The 26400-nt window shown below is 44.4% G+C and overlaps 1 protein-coding gene and 1 non-coding gene across 3 annotated transcripts in view; both read right to left on the reverse strand.

Moving 5' to 3' along the window:
* Nucleotides 1–26400, reverse strand: part of IGF2BP2 (insulin like growth factor 2 mRNA binding protein 2) — a 242465-nt gene that overhangs the window by 83791 nt on the left and 132274 nt on the right. The gene's annotated exons all lie outside the window — the stretch shown is intronic.
* LOC114816363 lies at nt 25592–25729 on the reverse strand. The gene has a single exon (XR_003764130.1). It is a non-coding gene; the product is annotated as a small nucleolar RNA SNORA7 (small nucleolar RNA).

The following is a 26400-nucleotide window of genomic DNA, read 5'->3' on the forward strand; positions in this document are numbered from 1 at the left end:
AAGAACAGTGCTCGGCACATAGTAAGCACTCAATAATTACTAACATCATTGTTATCATTATTATATATAATCTACTGTGTGTAATCTATATAGTCGATTTCGTGTTTGTGTGTGTGTGTATCCAGGCAGTGCTTGACACAGCAAATGCTTAAGAAATACATAGTAGATTATATGTTGTAGATTTATATATATATATATTTATATATATATAGATATATTTATATATATGAAAGGTACTTACTATGTGTGTGCATAGTAGATTATATATTGTAGATTTTATATATATATGTAATATACATATATATGAAAGTTACTTACTCTGTGTGCATGTGTGTTTCCAGGCAGTGATAGCACCAGGGTGCAGCACAACCCAGAATCAATTCTACAAGAATTACAGATAATTTGCTTGGTAAGGTGAATTTATTAGAGGTATTCAAATATCTAGGGTACCTAAAAACCCTCAATCAATCAAGAGGATTTATTGAGCCCTGGGCAGAACACTTTTCTATATGCTTAAAATAGAGATGTTGGACAAGACCTCTGTTCACAAGGAGTTTACAATCTAACAGGGGAGACTGACATAAATAATTTACAAGTAAGAGGAGCAAGGGAATTAGTAGAAAAAGCAAAACACGGACATCCATAGCTAAGAAATTGTGATCAACGACTGTGAATATAAAAAGTTTTGAAATAAATGAAGGTAGGGATAATCTGGTGACAAGAAAAAGTCATGTGGGAAAGTGGGATTTCAGAATGGTTTTGCAGAAGGGGAGAGCAATGGTCTAGTAGATTTGAAGGGAGGAGTATGGAGCCAGGGTTTGGAGGCAGAAAGAGTTAAGAACAGGACATAGTGAAAAGGTGAGTTTGGGAGGAACAGAGAATTCAAGCTGGGATGTAGTAGTAGAATGAGAAGGGAGAGGAAAGAGTGGGAAGGCTGACTGGAATTCCTTAAAGCCAAACATCACCAGATGAATGGACAATGAGGAGAAGATTTTGAGGTGCGGAGGCATGCTTTCAAAAGAACATTTCAGAAAGATGATCCGAGCAAGAGTGAAGTATGGAATAATAATAATAATAATGGTATTTGTTAAGTGCTTACTATGTGCAGAGCACTGTTCTAAGCACCGGGGTAGATACAGGATAATCAGATTGTCCCATGTGGGGCTCACATTTTTTAATCCCCATTTTTACAGATGAGGTAACTGAGGCACAGAGAAGTTAAGTAATTTGTCCAAGGTCACACAGCAGACAAGGGGTGGAGCTGGGATTAGAACCCACGACCTCTGACTCCCAAGTCCGTGCTCTTTCCACGAAGCCACGCTGAATAGCGAGGAAAGAGTGTGGAGAGGCTGGAAGATACCGTAATCAAGTCTAGATGTGGCAAGCACCTGGACTAACAGAGTGGCCACTTGGATGGCAGCCCACTCTGTGTGACTTTGGGCAAGTCATTTTGCTTCTCTGTGCCTCAGTTTCCTCCTCTATAAAACAGGGATGAGATACCTGTTCTCTCTTTCGCTTAGAGTGTGAGCCCCATGTGGGACAAGAATTCTGTCCGATGATCTTGTCACTATCTCAGTGCCTAGTATAGTGCTTGGCACAAAGTAAATGCTTAACAAATATCATTACATAATTATATCGCAAATTATTATTATTATTATGTTGCAGAGGGAGTGAGGGATCTGGGCAATATTGAGTGGGAAAAGACAACACGTTTTAATGAAATTCAATAGGAGAGTTGAAAGAGGCCATGGAATCAAAGGATAACGCAAAAGTTGTGGGCTTCAAAACCAGGAAGGACAGAGGTATTGGCAGATGCAATGCAAAATTGGGTAGAGGTGAGGCTCTGGGATGAGGAGAGGAGTTCGGTTCTTGAAATACTGATCTTGAGTTGCTGGTCATAGATCCGTATGGAGATATCCTGCAGGCGAGAGGAAACGGAAGAATGCAGGTGGGGACAGAAGCCAGGACTGTCGAAATCAATTTGGGATTCACCCGCGCAGAGGCAAGAGCTGAAGTCATAAGGGCAGATGAACTCTCTAAGGGAGTGGGCATAAAGTCAGAAAAGGCGGTGATCCGGAACAGAGCCCTAGGAACACCTGCAGCTAGGAGAAAGGAGCAAGGGTAAGCTCCTCTCAGGCGAAGAGAAAGGGTGGAGAGGAGGAGGAAAAAGGTGGGGAAACAAAGTGCTCAGAATGCTTTCTGTTCATTTCTCATGACACCCAGGATAAGACTGGTAAAAATAATGCTGATATTCCACTCTCCACTCTGTGATTTATTACCTGAGAAATAATCAGTCATTCCGAGTTAGATATTTCAGAAGTTAGATAGGACAATTCGGTGGAAGAATGAAAACCATTCTAGAGGAGAAATACACAGCTGCCTTGGCTTCTCTTCAATCGATCACTCTATGGTATTTATCGAACACTTCCTGCGAGCAGAGCGCTGTACTAAGCACTTGGTAGAGTACGATAGGACAGAATTGTAGACACATTCCCTGCCCACCAGGACCTCAGTCTCGAGGGGGAGTCAGACATTAAATTACATGTCGTGTGGGGCTGAGGGTGAATAGCCAATGCTTAAAAGGTACAGATCTTTGCAGAGCCAAAATGATCTCTCTCTACTACCTCAGGAATTTCCCTTCCTCTTCTTCAAGTCTACCAGTGGCCAGGAGAAGAGAAGGGAGATGCCAAAAGCTGCAGCAGCAAGATGGCACGGTTATGCTCCGGTTGGGCTACCAACCATGGCAGTCACCAAATCATGGGCAAGAAACAAGTCCACCGACTCTGTCAGGATGTCCTCTCCCAAGCGCTTAGTACGGCGCTCTGCCTAGAGGAAGCGCTCGATAAGCACTGATGAGGATGGCCTCAAGCACTCGGTATGGTGCTCTGCACACTTGAAGACTCGAAAAATATGACAGTGATCCATCTGCCACAGCTTTGCTTCTGCCCCCCTCAAATAGAAATCTTTTAAACTCAGAGCCTCCAGATGGGTCCCATTTGCCACACTCGTTTAACTCAAGAAATCTGCAGACCCCCCGTCAAATCCACCCGGAATCTTCCAGAAAGTTAGCACTGTGAAACGCTCTGAGTGGGATTCGATTCCGGCCGCGTTTGTTTCCGAGCGGATCCTTGTCTTACTGATAACAACACGTGGTTCTGATGTCACCGGGGCCAAAGAGAGTTTTCTTTATCGTCTTTTTGTCTGGAAGCGTTTCAATCCTTTCACAAGTCTCCATGCCGAAATCCCCCCCACCAAAAATATCTGGACACAGTGTACAAGGGACGTCCTGTTCTAGAGAAGCCGCAGTCTGCGAAGAGAGGCCGCCCATGGCTGACAGGGAAGCACGTGAATCACTGTTGAGGTCCAAGTCTCCGTCCCTTCCCAATTGTTTCCTCAAGTTCACACAGAGGAGGAGACCAGGGAATGATTAAAAATTTATGTTTCCCTGAGTCTTAATCATCCTCTTTGTCTAATATGATGGAGAACTGGGAATAATAATGTGTCCCTGCTGAAACACAAAACAAATGCATAGCAACGGTTGTTATGAATCTAATGGCTTCAAATAGTAGAAACGGTGGTAAAATTAACAACATTAGGAGGGTCGGCTTGGTGGGTTTGAAAGCTCAGATGATACACAGCACCCTGGCACGTCTGGGGTTCCGCGGGATTTTGGTAGATCTGATTGAGCCTTGCAGAACACCAGCGATTAGCCATGATGCTTCTGCTCGGTTTCGCCCTCCGTAAGGTATTTTCCAAAAAGGCTTCCTGGAATGGATCCTACCATCCGGTATGCTGAACAAGAAATTCACCATTTGAATATTGCGGATAATAAATTAGCAAAATTTTGCCTGGCTTAGTGGATAGAGCACGGGGCTGGGAGTCAGAAGGACCTGGGTTCTAATTCAGCTCTGCCACATCTGCTGTGTGACCTTGGGCAAATCACTTCACTTCTCTGAGCCTCATCTGGAAAACGGGGATTAAGACTGTGAGCCCCATGTGGGACAGGGACTGTGTCCAACCCGCTTAACTTGTATCAAACCCAGTGCTTAGAACAATGCTCACCACATAATAAGCTCTTAATAAGTACCATAATTATTATTATTGTTCATAAATGGGTAGCGGAAAAGTTGCTTAAGGTTAAACAAAGAGCCCCATACTTCATTAGAGATGGCAGGCACTGAGGCACCATCTTAGAGGTTTTCTGAAATCATGGCATTTGTTAAGCGATTGCTGTGTGCTAGACACTGTGTTAAGTGCTGGGCTAGACACAAGATAATCAGGTTGGACACAGTCCATGTTTCACATGGGGCTCACAGTGTTAATCCCCATTTTAAGATGAGGAAACTAAATCCCAGAGAAGTTAAATTCATTCATTCATTCAACCAGATTTATTGAGCGATTGAGTAGTACAGTAGTTAGAGCACTGTACTAAGCGCTTGGGAGAGTACAATACAACAACAAATGACTTGCTCAAGGTGACACAGCAGACAAGTGGCGGAGGCAGGATTAGAACCCAAATCCTCTGACCCCCAGGCCCGTGCTCTATCCACTAGGCCACGCTACTTCTAGTCTTCTGGAAGAGGTCACTGAAACCGCTCCTTCTTTCATGAATTTGAAAGGAGAGAAATTGGAGAAGAAAGTGGGAGAGGGAGAATGGTCCAGGAAGCAGACATTATCAGAGAGGAGAGGAAAGGATGAGAAGCAAAAAAATTAAAATGTTCATGATAAAAGGAGATAGCCTGCTTGCCTAAAGGCCCACTCTAGACTGTAAGTTCATTGTGGGTAGGGAATGTGCCTACCTACTCTGATATAAGGCTCCATTGTACTCTCCCAAGTGCTCTGCAACAGTAAGCGCTCAATAAATTTGATTGATTGATTGTGGTAGACCTCATCTGACAGCTCACCGGTCTTCAACAATGCTCTCAACCTATTTCATTATATAAAAACTCTCTAGACTTGTGTGACTGTGGGCAAGTCACTTCACTTCTCGGTGCCTCAGTTACCTCATCTGTAAAATGGGCATGAAGACTGTGAGTCCCACATGGCACACCCTGATGACCCTGTATCTACCCCAGCACTTAGAACCGTGCTCTGCACCTAGTAAGCGTTTAACAAATACCAACATTATTATTATTAGACTGTAACCTCATTATAGGCAAGGTAATGTGTCTACCACCTCTGCTATAGTGCACTCTCCCAAGTGCTTAGTACAGTGCTTTGCAGGCAATAAATACTATTGATTAACTCTCCTTTATTCCTCATCACCCTTCTCTCCTCTCCCTTCTCCAAAATGGGCCCCAACTGTCTCTCTCTGGGGCAATGTAGTGAGTCTTACAAGCTGGAGGGAGAGAATGTAGAGGGAAGACCCTGGGGAGTAGAGAATGGTTCACTCTGTTCATAAAGTTTGCTGTTCTCACCACCAGGCAGCTGTTCAGAGTTCAGCAACTCCAGACACTGTGATTCCCTCTGAAATCCCCCATAATTGCACTGGGGTGGGCGGGTGTGTCTTAGCTATTAGTTTGAGAATCCCAGCACTTCTGAAAAACCCTTCGAAGATGCAATACACAATAAATATTTCAAGGAGTAAATTCTGTTGATGCTCTTGCAAAGATTCTGATTCCCCTCTAGACTGTAAGCTCGTTGTGGATGGGGAATGGGCCTGTTATATTGTTATATGGTACTCTCCCAAGAGCTTAGTACAGTGCTCTGCACACAGTAAGTGCTCAATAAATACAATTGATCGATTAATTGATTCCTGGGATTCCCTAGCTACCAACCTATCAGAAACTTAGTTCTGGCAGGAAATAAAAACATTAAGAATTGCTTCTTTTTTCATTCATGCATGGTGTAGTGAAGAGAGCACAGGTTTGGGACTCAGAAGGTCATGGGTTCTAATCCTGCACAGTGCAGTGTCTGGCACATAGTAAGCGCTTAACAAGTACCAAATTATTATTATTATTTTTCCCCTTAAAGATGCCACTTTCACAAATTTCAATGAGGTGTGATGAGTCGACTGCAATGGGGACAAAAGGCAGAACCTAATAATAATAACAATAATGATAATGGTACTTGTTAAGCACTTACTATGTGCAAAGCACTGTCCTAAGCACTAGGGTAGATATAAGTTAATCAGGTTAAACACAGTCTGTATTCCACGTGGGCTCACAGTCCTAAGCAAGGAAAGATGACGTTAAAAATTAACAGGGTAAAGAGGTTGTCTTTTTTCATGGTAGATAGTTCAGCCAACTTGAGAAAATTTATCTACACCCTGGTTTCATTCAAGATTTAAATTCTCATGACTTCTCATCTTTCTTTCTTTCCTTATTTCACAATGAGTCAGTTGCGGTTCTAGCTTGTAGCTCCTGCCAGGGTTTTAAGGATGTGACAGCCTCGCTTTCATCTCCTATAGAGTCTTCCAAAGTGCTGTGAATTCACCGACTGATTTAAGAATAATAATAATAATAATGTTGGTATTTGTTAGCGCTTACTATGTGCAGAGCACTGTTCTAAGCGCTGGGGTAGATAAAGGGTAATCAGGTTGTCCCACGTGAGGCTTACAGTTAATCCCCATTTTACAGATGAGGTAACTGAGACACCGAGAAGTTAAGTGACTTGCTCACAGTCACACAGCTGACAAGTGGCAGAGCCAGGATTCGAACCCATGATCTCTGACTCCAAAGCCCGGGCTCTTTCCACTAAGCCATGCTGCTTCTCTAATAATAATAATTGGGTAATTTAAGCGCTTACTGCATGCCACACACTGTACTAAGTGCTGGGATGGATTCAAGCAAATCAGGTTGGACACAGTCCCTTTCCCACTTGGGGCTCACAGTCTCAATCCCTATTTTACAGACAAGGAAAGTGAGGCACAGAGAAGTTAAGTGACTTGCCCAAGATCACACAGCAGACAAATGGTGGAGTTGGGATTAGAACTCACAACCTTCTGACTCACAGGCCCATGCTCTATCAACGTAGCCATGTTGCTTCTTAAACGACCTCTTGAATTGTTCAAATAAGTGGATTTAATCTTTCCAAGGCTTCTGCTCAACAAGAGTCATTCCACTCTTTTTTCGATCAATCAGTTAAATGGTATTTATTGCGCACTTACTCTGAGCAGAACACTGTTCTAAACCCTTGGGAGAGTACAACAATATAATAATAATGCTGGTATTTGTTAAGCGCTTACTATGTGCAGAGCACTGTTCTAAATGCTGAAGTAGATACAGGGTAATCAAGTTGTCCCACATGAGGCTCACATTTAATTCCCATTTTACAGATGAGAGAACTTAGGCCCAGAGAAGTTAAGTGACTTGCCCACAGTCACACAGCTGACAACAGACACATTCTCTGCCCACAATGAGCTTATGATCTGGGGGGGTAGACATATATTAATATAAATAATAATCCTCTTGAATATTGCATGCTAACCTGTCGCCTACTGCAGTTGCTTCTTAGCAAATCTTATAGCACATTGTTTGATAAGCTCAGTTCTGTATTCACATGTGCTTCCCCTGCATCCTTTGGTAAGAGCATCCTTAATGTGTCTGTTCTAGCATTATACTGGACTCTCCCCCGCACTTAATACAATCCTCTGCACACAGTAAGTGCTCAATAAATACGACTGACTGGCTGACCACTTCTCTGTGCCTCAGTTACTTCATCTGTAAAATGGGGATTAAGACTGTGAGCCCCATGTGGGACAGGGACTCTGTCTTACCTGATTAGCACTTGTCTATGTGACCTTGGGCAAGTCACTTCACTTCTCTGTGCTTCAGTTACCTCATCTGTAAAATGGGGATTGAGACTGTGAGCCCCATGTGGGACACCCTGATTACCTTGTATTTACCCCAGAGCTTAGAAAAGTGCTTGGCACATAGTAAGCACTTAAATATCATAATTATTATTTATTACTATGATTACTGCAGAATGAGGTGAGCAAAGACCCCGGAGTTTACTGTTCAAAGGTTATGCTCTCGATGTGTCTACCAAAGTAGTGTGGCCTAGTGGATAGAGCACAGGCCTGGGAGTCCAAAGGACCTGGGTTCTGATCCCAGCCACGTGCCCATTATGTGTCCTTGGGCAAGTCATTTGACTTCCCTGTGACTCAGTAACCTCAGCTGATAAATGGAGATTTAGACTGTGAGCCCCATGTGGGACAGGGACTGTGTCCAACCTGATTAGCTTGACTCTACCTCACACTTAGAACAGTGCTTGGCACATAGTAAGCACTTAAAAAAATACCATTATTATTATTATTATTATCATTAATTATTTATGTTAATGTAGTAAGCAATTAAAATACCATTATTATTATTATTATTTATATTAATGTCTGTCTCCCACGCTAGACTGTAAACTTGTTTCGGCCAGGGAGTGTGTCCATTGCATTGCTATACTGTACTCTCCCATGTGTCCACTAATTCTGGTGTATTGGGAAGCGAGGCTGGGCTTCGGAGTCATAGGTCATGAGTTCGACTCCCGGATCTGCCACTTGTCAGCTGTGTGACTGTGGGCAAGTCACTTCACTGTGCCTCAGTTACCTCATCTGTAAAATGGGGATTAACTGTGAGCCTCATGTGGGACAACCTGATTACCCTGTATCTACCCCAGTGCTTAGAACAGTGGTCTGCACATAGTAAATGCTAACATTATTATTGTACTCTTCCAAGCGCTTAGCACATGGTACTCTGCACATGGTAAGCACTTAATAAATATCACTGATTGGTTGATTTCTGAGAGAGGGAGATCTGGGTTTCCCCCTCCCTCACAACCTTTTAAATTCTGCCCTGGAATTTATTTTCCTCCAGACTGCACTATCAATCAGTAGTGTTCATTGAGCACGTACTAGGGGACCGTGGCATATTTGGAAGAGAGGTGAAAGGGGTTCCTAACTGGAAAACTCCGGGAAATTTCTTCACTCACTGACCACTTTATAAATTCCCTTTGATGAGAAATCATGACTCACAGTTGTTGTTGTTCTTTGACACAAAGAAGAGAAAAGATTCCCTATGATTCAACAGATTTATTGATTGGGGAATATATGCATGATTAACATAGCAATCCTACTTTGCACACAGTAAATGCTCAATAAATATGATTGAGTGAATGAATATGAATCAGAAGTTGTGACCCAAACTGCTGAAGGAATGGGTGGTAGCAGCATTTTTTTGGTGAAGAATAAAATTGGGCTCCTAGAATTTATCTGACAGTGTATTATATGATCAAAATCTCACACTGAAGTGGCGTGGCTTAGTGGAAAGACCTATAGCTTGGGAGTCAGAAGTCGTGGGTTCTAATCCCGACTCCGGCACTTGTCAGCTGTGGGACTCTGGGCAAGTCACTTAACTTCTCTGTGCTTCAGTTACCGCAGCTGTAAAATGGGGATGAAGAATGGGAGCCCCCCGTGGGGCAACCTGATTACCTTAACTCCCCCAGCGCTTAGAACAGTGCTTGGAACATAGTAAGTGCTCAACAAATACTGTCATTATTATGATTATTATTATCCCACCCTGACTGCTGCATAGCCTCTTCCCTGACCTCCCTGTCTTCTGCCTCTCCCCTCGCCAGTCTGGTACTTCAATCTGGTACCTGGGCCATTTTTCTAGAACATTCAGTCCGCAGCTCCACACTCCTCAAGCACCTCCGGTGGCCGTCCACCCACCTCCATGGCAAACAGAAACACTTGACTGTCTGCTTTAAAGGCAACTCCGTCAGCTCGCCCCCTCCTACCTAACCTGGCTCCTCTCTTCCTACAACCAGCCCTCATGCTTCGCTTTTCTAAAACCAACCTACTCACTGTACCTCAATCTCATCGTCCTCACCACTAACCCTTTGCCTGTGTCCTCCCTCTGGCCTGGAACTCCCTCCCCCTACATATCTGACAGACCCCCACTCTCCCATTTATTCAATCGTATTGATTGTCGTATTTATTGGGCACTTACTGTGTGCAGAGCACTGTACTTATCCTTCAGAACCCTACTAAAATCACATCTCCTCCAAAGAGGTCTTTCCTGACTAAGCCTCATTTCCCATTTTGCCTTTCTTTCCACATCACCTGTGCAGTTGGATTCTTGGTCCCTCTAAGCAATCGATATTCACCCGACTCCAGCTCCATGGCCCTATATCCATATCTTTATACTCTCCCATTTCCTCTATCTGTAATTTATTTTAATGTTTGTCTGCACCTCTAGGCTGCAAGTTCCTCGTGGGCTGTACAATTCTATTGTACTACAGTAGTAATAATTTAAAAAAATGGCATTTGTTGAGGGCTTTCTATGTGTCAAACATTGTCAAACACTGTTCTAAGCACTGGGGTAGATAGCAGCATGGTGTAGTGGACAGAGTACAGGCCTGGGTTTCAGAAGGTCAATGGGCTCAAATTCTGTCTCTGATACTTGTCAGCTTTGTGACCTTGGGCAAATCACTTCACTTCTCTGGGCCTCAGTTACCTCATCTGTAAAATGGGGATCGAGACTGTGAGCCCCACATGGGACAGGGATTGTGTCCAACCCAATTTGCATGTATCCAGCCCAGCACTTAGTACAGTGCCCAGGACATAGTCAGCATTTAACAAATACCATAATTACTATTATTTTATGCAAGTTAATTGAGTTGGACACAATCCCACATGGAGCTCCCATTATTATTGGAATGCATCCCATCCGATTGGGTTATACCCACCCCAGCACTTAGCACAGTGCCTGGCACATAGTAACAGCTTAACAAATATCACAATTATTATTATTGATGTGATTCCCTGTCCCTAAATAATGGGTTTACACTTGGCACAAGCTGACACTGAAGAAAAAAACAAACAAAAACTAAATGGGGCATGGAGCACTTGAATGCTTTAGAAACACCTTGATCAAATTGCTTAAAAAAAATGGTTATTTTTAAGCACTTACTATATGCCAGGCACTGTACAAAGCACTGGGGCAGATACAAGCAAATCAGGCTGGACACAGTCCACGACCCAGATGGGGCTCATGGTCTCAATCTCCATTTTACAGATGAGGGAACTGAGGAACTGAGAAGTGAAGTGTCTTGCCCAAGGTCACACAGCAGACAAATGACAGATCCAGGATTAGAACCCAAGTCCTCTGACCTCCAGGCCCATGCTCTTTCCTCTAGACCATGCTGCTTCATTAAAAGCATAACTGCTTTTATTCAGGAACAGGGTTTCACAGTTGTCTGAGTTTTTACCTCTTAAATTCTAAACCAAGTTCAAAGCATTTCTCAAAAGGAGGCAATCTCATAACTCCAAAACTGACTTAACCTTTCTTATGGCTATTACTAACACTAAAAATTCAATTAAGAGTTGTCTCCCTCTTTCTCAAAGCAACTTGAGAGTCAATAGCAAAGACAAACGAGTGTACCTATATTCAATTTTTCCCTGAAAAGGAGTAGCTCCCAAATCTCTCCTCCCAGCAAAGGGGGAAGGATAGAGCTCTAATTCTTAAGAACATGAATTCGGGACACTCAATTTCTAGGGCCACCAGCTAGGAAACCTGAGCTCCACTTGTGGAGCTCAGCACACCTCGAACACATCTACAATTAGAATTCTGTTGTATTCTCATTCATTCATTCATTCAATCATTTTTATTGAGCACTTATTGGGTGTGAAGCACTGAACTAAGCACTTGGGAGAGAATACAACACTAAAGAGATATGTTCCCTGCACTCTCCCAAGTTCTCTGCACATAGAGCTCAATAAGTTCCATTGATCGATTCTTCTTTCTTTTGACAAGACTTGTTAAGCACTTACTACAAGGCAGGCACTCACGGTCTAAATAGGTGGGAGACCAGGTATTTGACTCCTATTTTACAGTTGAGGAAACTGAGGCTCAGAGAAGCGAAGTGACTTGACCAAGGTCACAGAGCAGGAAAGGCGTAGAACCGGGATTAGAAGCCAGGCCCTTCTGACTCCCATGCCCAGGCTCTTTCCACTAGGTCGTGCTTGATTGATAGACATCCAACTTGAGAAGCACTGCCATATAGCTGAGATTATGTGGAAATTCGCTGATGGCTTTGGGAATTATTATTATGATGATGATATTTGTTAAGTGCTTACTATGCACCAGGCACTGTACTAAACACTTGTCCCTGCCCTGCTGTTGTCTTGTTAAATGTCCTGGGCCCTACATGGCCTCAATCTCCAGCGACAAATTGAGGGTGGAAACTTTCTCCTTTGAAAGTGTTAACATTTTTAAGTCCTTTTTTGTCCTTTGAGTAAGAGGTTTTATTTAAGTGTGATTCATTTTTTTTTCAGTATACATACTACTTTAAATAGCCATCGTATGGGACATTAGTCTATCATAAAAAACTGATGAATAAAATCCGTGTGGAGTGCCGAACTCAATGACGGAGAAAGGGCTTGGGTTAAAATGAGAAAACCCCACTTTTTTCTTTTTTTTTACAAGCATGGGACTTGAAACAAAATGAGACTTCGAGCTTAAATTTAGAAAGTTGCTACAGAAACTTAGGCAGTCAGAGAATGGAAAACACTGACCTCAGCAAAGAACTCGGATCATTTTTAGATTCCAAGACTATTTTCAGCCATTGAAAAAGGATTTCCCTTTGGTTGTTAGCCGGATGCATAAACCGGTACTCACATTTGCCCCAAAAGGAAAAACGCGAATACATCTTGAACTTCCTCCATTCCCCACCCCTGTCTTTTCCTAGATCATCTTTTTCATTTGCATTTGATGCCCAATCCAGCTTTGCTTCCATCCTGCCAAAACAATGAAGGCCAGAGCCCCACTGCCCCCCCAAAAAGGAGGGGTGGGCTTAATTTACTATGGTGGGCGTAGGTGGAAGCCCATTTGGCTCTCAGGGTCTTAATAATAATCATAATCATCATCATCATAATAGTGGTATTTGTTAAGTGCTTACTATGTAACAGGCACTGTACTAAGTACTGGGGTGAATACAAGCAAATCAGATTGGACCCAGTCCCTGTCCCGAATGGGGTTCACAGTCTTAACCCCCATTTTATAGATGAGGGAACTGAGGCCCAGAGAAGTGAAGTAACTTGTCCAAGGTCACAAGGCAGATAAGCGGCGGAACCAGAATTAGAACCCAGGTCCTTCTGACTCCCAGGCCCACACTCCATCCACTAAGTACCATGGTCTTGATAAAGGAGGGAGCTCTAGCGTCCCCAGACACATTTTCTCCTGCTAGAATGGTTCAGGACCTTTGTCAATGGGGAGTCAGTCAGCCAATCCTATTTACTGAAAATTATGGTCACAACAATGCCAAGATCCGCCCTTTCCTCTCTATCCAAACTATCTTCCTGGTACAATCTCTCATCCTATCCCAACTGGATTACTGCATCAGCCTCCTTTTTGATCTCTCAACCTCCTGCCTCCCCTGCTTCAGTCTATACTTCACTCCACTGCCCGGATTATCTTTCTGCAGAAATGCTCTGGGCATGTCACTCTCCTCCTCCAAAACCTCCAGTGGTTGCCCATCAACCTTCGCATAAAGCAAAAACTCCCCACTCTTGCCTTCAAAGGTCTCCAACCCCTTGCCTCCTCCTACCTCACACCTCCCTTCTCTCCTTCTCCAGTCCAGCCGGCACAGTCGGCTCCTCTGCCACCATTCACCTCCTCACTGGGCCTCGTTTTCACCTGTGCCGCCATTGACCCCGGCCCATATCCTACCTCTACCCTGGAATGCCCTCTCTCCTCACATCCACCAAACTAACTTTCTTCCCCTCTTCAAAGCCCTACTGAGAGCTCACCTCCTCCAGGAGGCCTTCCCAGACTGAGCCCTCCCTTTCCCTCTGCTCATTCATTCATTCATTCAATAGTATTTATTGAGCGCTTAATATGTGCAGAGCACTGGACTAAGTGCTTGGAATGTACAATTCAGCAACAGATAGAGACAATCGCTGCCCAATGACTAGCTCATAATCTAAACGGGTGAGACAGATGGCAAAGCACAACAGAACAAAACAAAAACAAGACACCATCATCAAGATAAATAGAATCAAGGGGATGTACAGCTCATTAAGAAAAAAAAATAGGGTAATAAATAATATATACAAATGAGCACAGTGCTGAGGGGAGGGGAAGGGGGAGGAGCAAAGGGCGGGGGGGAGGGGACGGAGAGGAGAGGGAAAGGGGGGGCTCAGCCTGGGAAGGCCTCTTGGAGGAGGTGAGCTCTCCTACCCCCCCCCCATTCCCCCTACTCCCTCCCTCTGCTCTACCCCCTTCCCCTCCCCACAGCACTTGTATATATTTGTACATATTTATTGTGCTGTTTATTTTATTAATGATATGCATTTATCTATGGTTCTATTTATTTTGATGGTAGTAATGCCTGTCTACTCATTTTGTTTTGCTGTCTGTCTCCCCCTTTTAGACTGTGAGCCTGTTGTTGGATTGTCTCTATCTGTTGTCGAATTTTACTTTCCAAGTGCTTAGTATAGTGCTCTGCACGCGGTAAGCGCTCAATAAATACGATTGAATGAATGAATGAACTTACTGTGTGTGGAACATTCATTCATTCGTATTCACTGAGCACTTACCGCGTGCAGAGCACTGTACTAAGCACTTGGGAAGGTACAATACAAAAATGAACAGTGACATTACCTGCCTATAACGACTTTACAGTCTAGAGGTAGAGACAGACATCAATACTAATAAATTAAATGACAGCTAGGTACACAAGTGCTGTGGGGCTTAGTGGGTGGAAGAGCAAAGGGAGCAAGTCAGGGGGATGGAGAAGGAAGTGGGAGATGAGGAAGAGTGGGGCTTAGTCTGGGAAGGCTTCTTGGAGGAGATGAGCCTTCCATAAGGCTTTGAAGTGGGGAAGAGTCATTGTCTGGCAGATGTGAGGAGGGAGGGCGTTCCAGGCCAGAGGCAGGATGTGGGTGAGGGGTCAGTGATGAGATAGGACAGACTATGGCACAGTGAGAAGGTTAGCAATAGATGAGCAAAATGTGCGGGCTGGGATGTAGAAGAAGAGAAGGGAAGTGAGGTAGAATCGGGCAAGTTGATGGAAAGCTTTAAAACCAATGGTGAGGAGTTTTTCTTGATATGTACATGGATGGGCAAGTACTGGAGTCTTCTGAGAAAGGGGGTGACGTGTCCTTAAAGTTTCTGTGGAAAAATGATCTGGGCAACAGAGTGAAGGTAGACTGGAGTGGAGAGAGACAGGAGGCTGGGAGGTCAGCAAGGAGGCTGATGCAGTAATCCTGGAGAGATAGGATGAGTGATTGGATTAAGGTGGTAACAGTTGGGATGGAGAAGAAAGGGCAGGTTTTAGCGATATTGTGAAGGTGGGACTGACAAGATTTGGTGTGCTTGAGACAGTAAGACACATTCCCTGTTCGCAAAGAGGGAGTCTGCTGAGGGTTGTAAACAAAGACTGTGGCTGTGGCTTCTCCCTCCAAGAACTGTGCAGAACAACTGGGTTTTACATTATTATCTTGGATTGTTGATTTTGCAATTTATTGTTCTGCTTTCCACTGCTATTGTTCTATTTGTCTGTTTACCCCCATTTAGATTTTGAGCCTGGTGGCACCCGTTTTAGTATTTACTCCAGCTTTCCACATAGTAAACTTAATAAATGCTGTTTACTGTTCTATTGTACTCTCCCAAGCGCTTAGTACAGTGCTCTGCGCAAGGTAAGCGCTCAATAAATACGATGAAATGAATGAATGAAAGGGTTCTATGTTATGATTCAAGCCGCTCCTCCAATAAACCTTATCCAGCCAATTCCCATCAACATCAAATCAAATCGATGGCCTGTGGTAGCCCTTATGCATTTATTCATCTCCGTCCTCAGCTCCTGGGTACTTGTGAATTTTGAATATACATCTGTATGTTCCATTCGTACATACATTCCATTATTCTCATTCTGCCTCTTCTACAAATACTGATGTTTGTCTCTCCCATTAGAGTGGTCAGCACCTTGTGGATAAAGGACCACTCTTCTGCATCCTTTGTAAGACCAGGGCTAGTGTTTATTAAGTACAGTAGTTATTGAATACCGCACTGTACTAAGCATTGGGAAACAGTATACAAGTTGTACTTTCCCAAGCGTTTAGCTCAACGCATTGCACTCAAGAGGAGGGGAATTAAGGGGCCAATACATACAGACATGCGTACAATGGGGTCAATACATACATACAAGGGAATGTACCAAGGTCAATACAAGGGGTCAATACATCCTTATCATTTCTACAGCTATTACGCTACTTCCCTAAACGACATCTGTGCGATATGGGAAGCACCGTGGTCTAGTGAAACAAGCTCAGGTCTGGGAGTCAGAAGGACCTGGATTCTAATCCCAGCTTGTCTGCTTTGTAACCTTCGGCAAGTCACTTCACTTCTCTGGGCCTCAGTTATCTTATTGCTAAAAGGAGATTAAGACTGTGTGCCCATGTGGGCCAGGGACTGTGTCCAATCTGATGACTTTTTACCTGCTCCAGCACTGAGAACAGTGTTTGACACATAGTGAACACTTAACAAATACTATTATTATTATTAATAATACCAAGTGCCCAGTACAGTGCTCTGCATACAGAAAGAACTCAATAAAAGCCACTGATTAATTGATTGACTGATTGGGTTAAGTGCCTTCTTTCCCACCAAAGTAGCTTTTGACCAGCTTGTCCTCAACCTTCCCACTTTGGTCCAGAACTGCTGGGTTTCCTTTGTCCAACAATGATGACAACGGAAGCAAAAAAGCTTTTGCCCATGTAATGAGTTTAGCTTCTACTGCTCCCTCTAAAAAATTTAAAGCTTTTCTTAAAGAGCTACCTATCAAATGAAAACTGGGCACGAAACCACAGATTTATTTTCTTGCTCAAGACCAAACAACAACAAAAATAAAACCATGTCAAATGGAACCCAAACACTTTGGGTAACCCATATGACCAGTGATGAAAATGGAATTTAACTCAGAGCCAAGGGTGTGCTTTAGCATTGGGACAGGGAAGCTAAAAAGAGAAACTGTTTCTGTTTGGAGCAGCCCAGCCAAGCATTTGAACTTCCGGGCTGCAGGCTCACTCCTTACTGACCTCAGGGCAGAGGATGAACTTCAGAGAGGTGGGAGCAGTGATTTCTCTTTTCACCTACTCTGATTTCTGCTGCTAAGCCTTTTTTGCCGGCCACCTAAAAGTTCTTGTTTTGTCCAGAATCTTAGCAGGAAGCAACGGCAGTTTTGAAAGAGAGAGAAGGACAGAGGGATCAAGGATAATGCCAAGGTTGCAGGATTGAAAAAAGGAGGATGGTGGTGTTCTTGAACAATTTTTCCTTGTACACGGAATAACTGTTATAATACAGGCATTCAGATGATCCAATCTGCAGTGGTCTTTAAGGGAATTTTTTTTTGGGAGGGGGACGTATTTGTTAAACATTTACTATATGCCAGGCAGCGTACTAAGAGCTGGGGTAGATACAAGATAATCAGGTTGGACACAGTCTCTCTCCCACATGGGGCTCACAGTCTCAATCCTCATTTTACAGATGAGGTCGCTGAGGCACATGGAAGTGAAGTGACTTGCCCAAGGTCACACAGCAGACAAGTGGTAGAGCCAGGATCGCAGATGAAGAAACTGAGGTAAGAAGAAGTGAAGTGATTTGCCCAAGGTCACACAGCAGGCAGCTGGAAGTCTCAGTACCAGAATCGTTCATTCAATCATATTTACTAAGCGCTTTCTTTGTGGAAAGCATGCTAATAATAATAATAATAATAATGACATTTGTTAAGCGCTTACTGTGCTCCAGACACTGTTCTAAGCACTAGGGGGGAAACAAGCAAATTGGGTTGGACACAGTCCCTGTCCCACATGGGGCTCACAGTCTTGATCCCCGTTGTAAAGATGAGGTCACTGAGGCCCAGAGAAGTGAAGTGACTTGCCCAACATCACACAGCAGACCAGTGGCAGAGCCAGAATTAGAACCCATGACCTTCTGACTCCTAGTCCCGGGCTCTATCCATTAAGTCATGCTGTTTTGGGAGAGTACAATGTAACAAGAAACAGACACATTCCCTGCCCACAACGAGCTTCAGTCCAAGTCCACTGCCTCTCAGGCCTTGGGGTCTTCCTGCAAGGCTTTGCTGCTTTAGTAAATTGGTCAACTCTAATTGTCTTGTGTTCTCCTTGCCCTCCTCGGGCAGAGGGGTGGGTCCCAGAAGGTCTCTACCACAGACCCCCATGGCTAGAGCCCCTCCTGACAAGGCCGGCATAGTGGCTCCCCTGCCCATTACCGCTCCTTACTGTGTGCAGAGCGCTGAACTAAGCACTGGGGAAAATACACTACAACAATATACTCGACATTTCCTGCCCACAACGAGCTTTCAGTCTAGAGGGGAAGACAGACACTAAAATAATAAATTGCAGATATAATAAATAATTTACAGATATAATAAATTGCTTACAGATATGTTAAGCATTACAATGTACTAAGTAAGCTCCTGGGGGCACCGCCTGGGTTGAGCTCCGTGGAGCGGGGAGGGATTTCAGGCCGCACTGTCACCCCCATGGTCTGAAGTGAGAATGGGGGCGGTCTGACCTGCTGATGCCACCCCTCGCCCCCCCTCCTGTATCCTTTTGTACAGTGCCTCAGCGCTGAGTTCAGTGCCTGGCACATAGTAAGCACTTCACAAATACCATTACCATCATCTTGTCAGCGGCACCCGCTGAGAACCTGAGCCACCATAGCCTCAGGGCATCTTCGCGGGCTTCGGCAGGTATCTCCATGCCCACGCTCACACCTCCCACCCGCTACCAGTCTCAGGGCCCGGCTCCCCTGGCCCAGGACAGTCACCCCCTTTCCCCACCCACCCCTCAATGCTGAGGTGTCACTGCGAGTCCCCAGACTCTGTCCCCGAGTGCAGCCCAATCCCCACTATATCACAGCTTGGGTTTTATCCTAGAGTCCCGCGTTCCCCGACACCTTGGTATTTTGGGGGTGCCCCCTGCCTACCCCTCTCTTCCCCCTGCCATGTGGCTTCAAAATGGTGGGCCACAAGGTGGAGATCATCTGACCGTTGGAGGAAGGACTAAGAGCGATGAGCGGGAACCACTGGAGACCAAGGGATGCCACTTCCTGCTTGACTGCCAATAAGAAGCCACCGAACCTGACTGACTGCCTTGCAGCACGGGGGACTAATAAGATTAACCCCCATGGAAGCATATTTGGGAGGGCCAAAGGGACTGTGGCAGCTGGGGCAGCATTATGGAAATGACAGGATGTGTTAAAACCCATCCCATGGAAGCAGTCGTCGCTCAATACCTGGAATGGTGGTGGTCATATTCTTTCATTCATTCATTCAATCGTATTTATTGAGCACTTACTATGTGCAGAGCACTGGACTAAGCGCTTGGAATGTACAATTCGGCAACAGATAGAGACAATCCCTGCCCAATGATAGGCTCACAGTCTAATCGGGCATATGCTAAGCCCTCCTGGGAAGGAGTAGGATTAATAATAATAATGATAACTGTATTTAGTAAGCACTTACTATGTGCCAGGCACTGTACTAATTCCTGGGGTGGATACAGCATGGCCTAGTTGATAATAATAATAATTATATATTTATTAAGTGCTATGTGCCGAGCACTGTTCTAAGCCCTGGGGTAGATAGAACGTAATCAGGTTGTCCCATGTGGGGCTCACAGTCTTAATCCCCATTTTACAGATGAGGTCACTGAGGCACATAAAGGTTAAGTGACTTGCCCAAAGTCACAGAGCAGACAAGTGGCAGCATACGGACCTAGGAGACAGAAGGATCTGGGTTCTGATCCCGGCTCTGCCACTTGTCTGCTGTGTGACCTTCAGCAAGTGATTTCACGTCTTGGTGCCTCAGTTACCTCATCTGTAAAAAGGGGATTAAGACTGGGTGCTCCATGTGGGACAGGAACTCTGTCCAACCTGATTAACTTGTATTTACCCCAGCACTTAGAACAGTGCCTGGCACAGACTAAGCGCTTAACGAATACCATCATCATCATTATACAAGCAAATCGAGTTGGACACAGTCCCTGTCCCAGGTAAGGTTCACAGTCTCAATCCCCATTTTGCATATGAGGTAACTGAGGCCCTGAGAAGTTACTTGCCCAAGGTCACACAGCTGACAAGTGGTGATTAAGGGACCTGACCTGGAGCAAGCTCTTGCCTCTATGTGTTCTCTCCACTACACCTGGCCAGGAGCGGTAGACATTAGGTGACTCGGCATTGGGCCATCTCTAGGATTAATAAGAAAGGATGATAAATCGTTCAGAAAGGGCAAACCAGGCAGGTTGCCTCCACAAATAGGGCCAATCCCCAAACAATTAAGAAGTCTGCTTGGAGCGTGAATGCCCTGCAATTTAAATATTTGAACTGGCTTAAAAATAGCCTCAAGCCCTAATGAGCACCAAAAGCTCTTTTCTGCTTGTCCTCTTTCCTCCCTCTAATGCAAACTCTCAGACAGAATCTGATCTCTGACCAAATCCTCTCTGAGAAGCAGTGCGGCCTAGTGGAGAGAACCTGGGCCTGGGAGTCAGAAGGACCAGGGTTCTAATCCCGGCTCTGCCACTTACTATGATGTGTACTTACTATAGTATACTATATATATATACATACTATAGTAGTATAGTACACTTACTGCTGTGTGGCCTTGGGCAAGTCACTTCACTGGACCTGTTACCTCACCTGGATAATGGGGATTAAGAGGGTGAGCACCATGTGGGACAGGAACCATGTCCAACCCGATAAGCTTGTATCTACTCTAGTGTTTAGTACAGTGCCTGGCACATAGTAAATGCTTAACAAATACCATAAAAAAGAAAAAAAAACCTAGGGACCTACCATAGTGCTCCCTTTATTAATAATGATGGCAGTTGTTAAGCACTTACTATGTGCACTGTTCTAAGCACTGGAGTGGATACACGGAAATCAAATTGTCCCACATGGGGTTCACAGTCCCCATTTTAATCCCCATTTTACAGATGAAGTAACTGAGGCAAGGAGAAGTGACTTGCCCAAAGACACATAGCTGACAAGAGGCAGAGCCAGGATTTATTGAATTCCTAACATTCCATGAGAGGTAATCAATACATCGGTGGTATTTATTGAGCACTTTCTGTGGACTGACTACTATAGTAAGTGCTTGGGAGAGCACCAAAAGGTTTAAAGATATGATTCCTGCCTTATTATTTTTGTCTGTCTCCCCCCTTTAGACCGTAAGCTCACTGTGGGCAGTCAACCGTATTTATTGTGTGCTTACTTTGTGCAGAGAACTGTGCTAAGTGCTTAGGAGAGTACAATATAACAATTAGATGGACCCATTCCCTGCTCTCAACATGCTTACGGTCTGGAGGAACTGTGTCTGCCAACTGTGTACTATTGTATTCTTCCAAGTACAGTGCTCTAAACACAGGAAATGCTCAATAAATAGCATCAATTGATTCAAGGAGCAGTGGTCAATATTTCTTTTATATAATGGACCAACCAACGAATGATGTATCTTTTTATCTTCAAAGAATTCTTCCACCAACTGCAGTACTGTATTAAACAGTTTTGCCTACATGTTAATACAGCTGAGAGACATTAAAAACTACGTCCCCCTTTTCCTCTGCTTCCCCTTCCCTTCCCCATTTCCCCAACTCGCTTCCTTTGCTCTACCCGCCTCCCCGCCCCATAGCATTTGTGCATATATGTACACATTTATAATTAGAATTATAGTATTAATGATGTGTATATATCTATAACTCTATTTATAATGATGTCACTGGTATCTGTTTACTTGTTTCGATGTCCATCTCCCCCTTCTAGACTGTGAGCCCACTGAGGGCAGGGATTGTTGCTATTTGCCTAATTGTACTTTCCAAGCACTTAGTACAGTGCTCTGCACACAGTAAGCGCTCAATACACACGACGAATGAATGAATGAATGAATGAATAAAAAACTGAGCACTTAATGTTAGTATTATAACAAACAAATAATACTTGTCACAAGTCTGAAACAGCTCCTAAATTATTCAAAAGCACCCGGTTTTGTTAGTCCTAATTAAATGAGATTGAATACCTTGGGGCCGTAAAAACAGAATAAAGTGGTCTTTTACCAGGTCAGCATTCAATAAGGTCTTTCCTTCTTTTTGCGCTGAATGTGGGTTATTTTGTCAAGGATTTATTTTAAGGAACTCACTGCCCTTCTCTGTATGCATTTCCTTTGGTACATCTTTAAAGAGAACAGAGAGGATAAAGTACAGTAGCCTCTTGTTCAATATTGAGGCTAGAAGTTACAAGGTCTGTTCAGGAGTGTTATTATTGTATTTGTTTTGTTAAGCTCTTAACTATGGGTCAAGCATTGTTCTAAATGCAGAGGCAGATATTCCCTGTCTCACATGGGGCTCATTATGGGAAAGGAACAGGTCTACCAACTCTGTTACACTGTACTCTTCCAAGTGTTTAATAATGTTGGTATTTGTTAAGCGCTTATTATGTGCAGAGCACTGTTCTAAGCGCTGGGGGAGATACAGGGTCATCAGGTTGTCCCACGTGGGGCTCACAGTTAATCCCCATTTTCCAGATGAGGTAACTGAGACACAGAGAAGTGAGTCAGTGCACTGCATATGGTGAGGGTTCAATAAATACCACTGATTGATCGATGGGGCTGAAAGTCTAAGTAGGAGGGAGAGCAGGGATTGAGTCCCCATTTTACAGTTGAGGAAACTAAGGACTAGAGAAGAGTCGTGTGACCTGCCCAAGCTCGCAGAGCAGGTCCACTAGACCAATGTAGGAGTACTCCTGGCATTCATTTTTTCATACCACTACTATATCAGCAAACAACATCATATCTTAATATTCTGGGAAGAGTTAATAGAACTGTACTAAACCACTGGGGTGGATACAAGCAAATTGGTTAAAACAGTTCCTGTCCCATATGGGGCTCACAGTTTCAATCCCTATTTTCCAGATGAGGGAACTGAGGTCCAGAGAAGTGAAGTGACTAGCCTAAGGTCACGTAGCAGACCTGTAGCAGAGCTGGGATTCGAACTCACAACCTCCTGACGCCCAAGCCCATGCTCTATCCACTATGCCAATGCTGCTTCCCCATTTTCTCCACCTGCCCTCCCCTTCAAGTCAACTCCACCCTTGGATGTGTACACCTAAAGCACCTTGATACTCCCCACAGGCCCACAGCACTTATGTAAACATCTCGGCTCTTTCGCTAAGTTTGGCTCCCATGACCGTTCTATGATCCTCTACACTCTACAGAGATTGTAATTATCATCCACTGTGACTCACTTAGAATTCACAGGACCCCAGAAACCTTAACTCGATATATATAGTTTTACATCAGCATTTGGGTCAAAATGCTTCCCCAATTGCATTTGAAAGAGTTAAATTTGTTCTCTGTCTCTCTCTGTCTCTCTCACACACACACACATACACACACACACACACACACACACACACACACGAGACACCCTCCCAAATAAACCTTATGCAAATCATTTCGGATGAATAACTTCCCAATAGCATCAGCTTCTATTCTACTCAGTTACCAAGGGGATGCGCTTCTGCAAAACCTTGACTACAGAAATGCAGAAAGCATTTCAGAAAGGGCTTGGGCCTTATTCGGTCCGAGTCCCCCGTGCAGGCCTATCAGTCGGTCGTTAGTATTTAGTGACTGCTTACTGGGTGCAATGCACTGTAATGAGTGCTTGGGAGAGTATGCTATAACAATATAATTATGATATTTGTTAAGCGCTTACTATGTGCTGAGCACTGTTCTAAGCCCTGGGATGGAGACAAGTTAGTTAGTCAGACTGGACACAGTCCCTGTCCCACGTGGGGCTCACACTCTTCATTCCCATTTTCCAGATGAGGTAACTGAGGCCCAGAGAAGTGAAGTGACTTGCCCAAGTTCACACAGCAGGCATGTGGCGGAGGCGGGAATAGAACCCATGACCTTCTGATGCCCAGGCCCATGTTCTATTCCCAACGCCATGCTGCTTCACCAGGCTGTTTCCCCATTTTCTCCACCTGGCCTTCCCTGAACATCAATTACACACTTGGCTGTGTAAATCTTAAGCAACTGGATACTCCCCCCAGCCCCACAGCACATATGTAAACCTTATGTGATCTTTTGACTCCTAGGCCCCGCTAGCCACTAAGCCACACTGCTTTTCATAACACACATATTCATTCATTAATTCAATCGTATTTACTGAACGCTTACTGTGGGCAAAGCACTGTACTAAGTGCTTGGAAAGTACAATTCGGCAATGGATAGAGACAATCCCTACCCAACGACGGGCTACAGTCTAGAAGGGGGAGACAGACAAACAAAACAAGTAGACAGGCATCAATAGCATCAAAATAAATAGAATTATAGAACTATACACATTATTAATAAAATAAATAGAATAATAAATATGTACAACTATACACAAGTGTTGTGAGGTGGGGAAGGGGGTAGAGCAGAGGGAGGGAGTCAGGATGATGGGGAGGGGAGGAGGAGCAGAGGAAAAGGGGCTCATTCCCTACTCACAATGAGTTTATGGTCTAGAGGGGGCTTGGGTTAGCCCCAAGCTCTTGTACCAGGTTGGCCAGGTGGGATGAGGCTCACCAGGTCTTCTGCTGAATTTGGGAGCCAGAGTACTGGAGGCAGAGAGCTTTATCGCTTGAGGACCCAGACGTGACCCTCATAATCAGATCTAGGGCTTAACACTGACCCTAGCGTATAAACCCATGGAGGCCGCTGATAACGCTCCTCTCTCTCTCACACAAAAATTTTGTATTTCCCTTCTTTACATCTCTTTTATGGTATCTTTTAAGAGCTTACTGTGTGCCAGGCACTGTAATAAAGGCCGGGGCAGATACAAGCTAATCAGGTTGGCCACAGGCCCTGTCCCATATGGCCTCACAGCATTAATCTCGGTTTTACGGCTGAAGGAACTGAGGCAAGGAGGAGTAAAGTGACTTGCTCAGGGTCACACCACAGAAAAGTGGTGGAGCCGGGATTGAACCCCAGGTCCTGATGACTCCCGGGCTCCCACTAGGCCAACCTGCTCTTCTGAACTGAATCTATGAAAGAGGCTGTATGGCGAAAAAGAAATAAAAAACACAAAATGAAACGCTCCAAGATAAATCATTGTTCACTAGATGGAGTCCCTCGGGAAAAATGCCAGGGACTTAAACTTCAGTTTAGAAACAAACAATGGAAAGTCACGGTCTTAATTCTCATTTGCTATTCACCAATCCCCTCTCCTCAGCCACTGCCCGAAATGAGCCATTACCCAGGGATTGCAGAATGTGAGATTACTACTCCCCGGTTGACAATTTTCAGAGATCCTCAGCTTATCCCTATCTCTACCGGTTGCGATTACAATTACAGGCCTACTCTGAGCTCCCTGCAGTGACTCTTATCTTGCCTTATGCCGCTGAGTCGTCTCCGACCCATAACGGTGCCATGGACACATCTCTCCCAGAACTCCCCACCTCCATTTGCAATCCTTCTGGTAGTGGATCCATAGAATTTTCTTGGACAAAATATGGAAGTGGTTGACCGTTGCTTCCTCCCGCACAGTCAACTTGAGTCCCCTCTCTGCCGTGCCGCTGCTGTCCAGCACAGATGAGTTTTGACTTGTAGCAGACTGCCTTCCATTCGCTAGCCACTGCCCACGCTAGGAATGGAATGGGTAGGCCTTTGCTTGACTCTTCCTCCTGCAGTCAAGATTGGTAGAGTACTGGAAACTCCCCAGGTGTGACCCTGAGAGGGGAAAACCAGTTTTAGAGCTGCTTTAAGGCTTCATTGCCTTCTTGAAGGCTCATTTCCTCCAAGAGGCCTTCCCTGACTAAATCCCACCCTTTCCTCTTCTGCCACTCCCTTCTGTGTTGCCCTGACTTGTTCCGTTTGTTCTTTCCCCCTCCCAGCCTCACAGAACTTATGTACATATCTGTAACTTTATATTAATGTCTGCCTCTCCCTCTCTAGACTCTAAACTCACTGTGGGCAGGGAATGTGGTGTTTATTATTATATTGTGTTCTCCCAAGTGCTTATTACAGGGCTCTGCACAGAATAAATGCTCAACAGATATGACAATGAATGAATGAATGAATGAAAACATGATGGTACAGAATTCCAGAAGCTCCCTAGCTCACACAACCCTAGAAGGATGAATCCATCAATGGCATTTATTGAGCAATTACTTTTCATTTTATAGCATTTGTTAAGAGCTTACCCTGTACTAAGCACTGGGGTAGGTACAGGTTTTTTTTATGGTATTTGTTAAGTACTTACTATGTACCAGGCACTGTTCTAAGTACTGGGGTAGATACAAGCTAATCAGGCTGGACACAGTCCATGTCCCAAATGGGGCTCCCAGCATTAATCCCCATTTTACAGGTGAGGTAACTGAGGCACAGAGAAGTAATTTACTCAAGGTCACC

This window comes from Ornithorhynchus anatinus, chromosome 1 (assembly GCF_004115215.2).
Source record: "Ornithorhynchus anatinus isolate Pmale09 chromosome 1, mOrnAna1.pri.v4, whole genome shotgun sequence".
NCBI lineage: Eukaryota > Metazoa > Chordata > Mammalia > Monotremata > Ornithorhynchidae > Ornithorhynchus > Ornithorhynchus anatinus.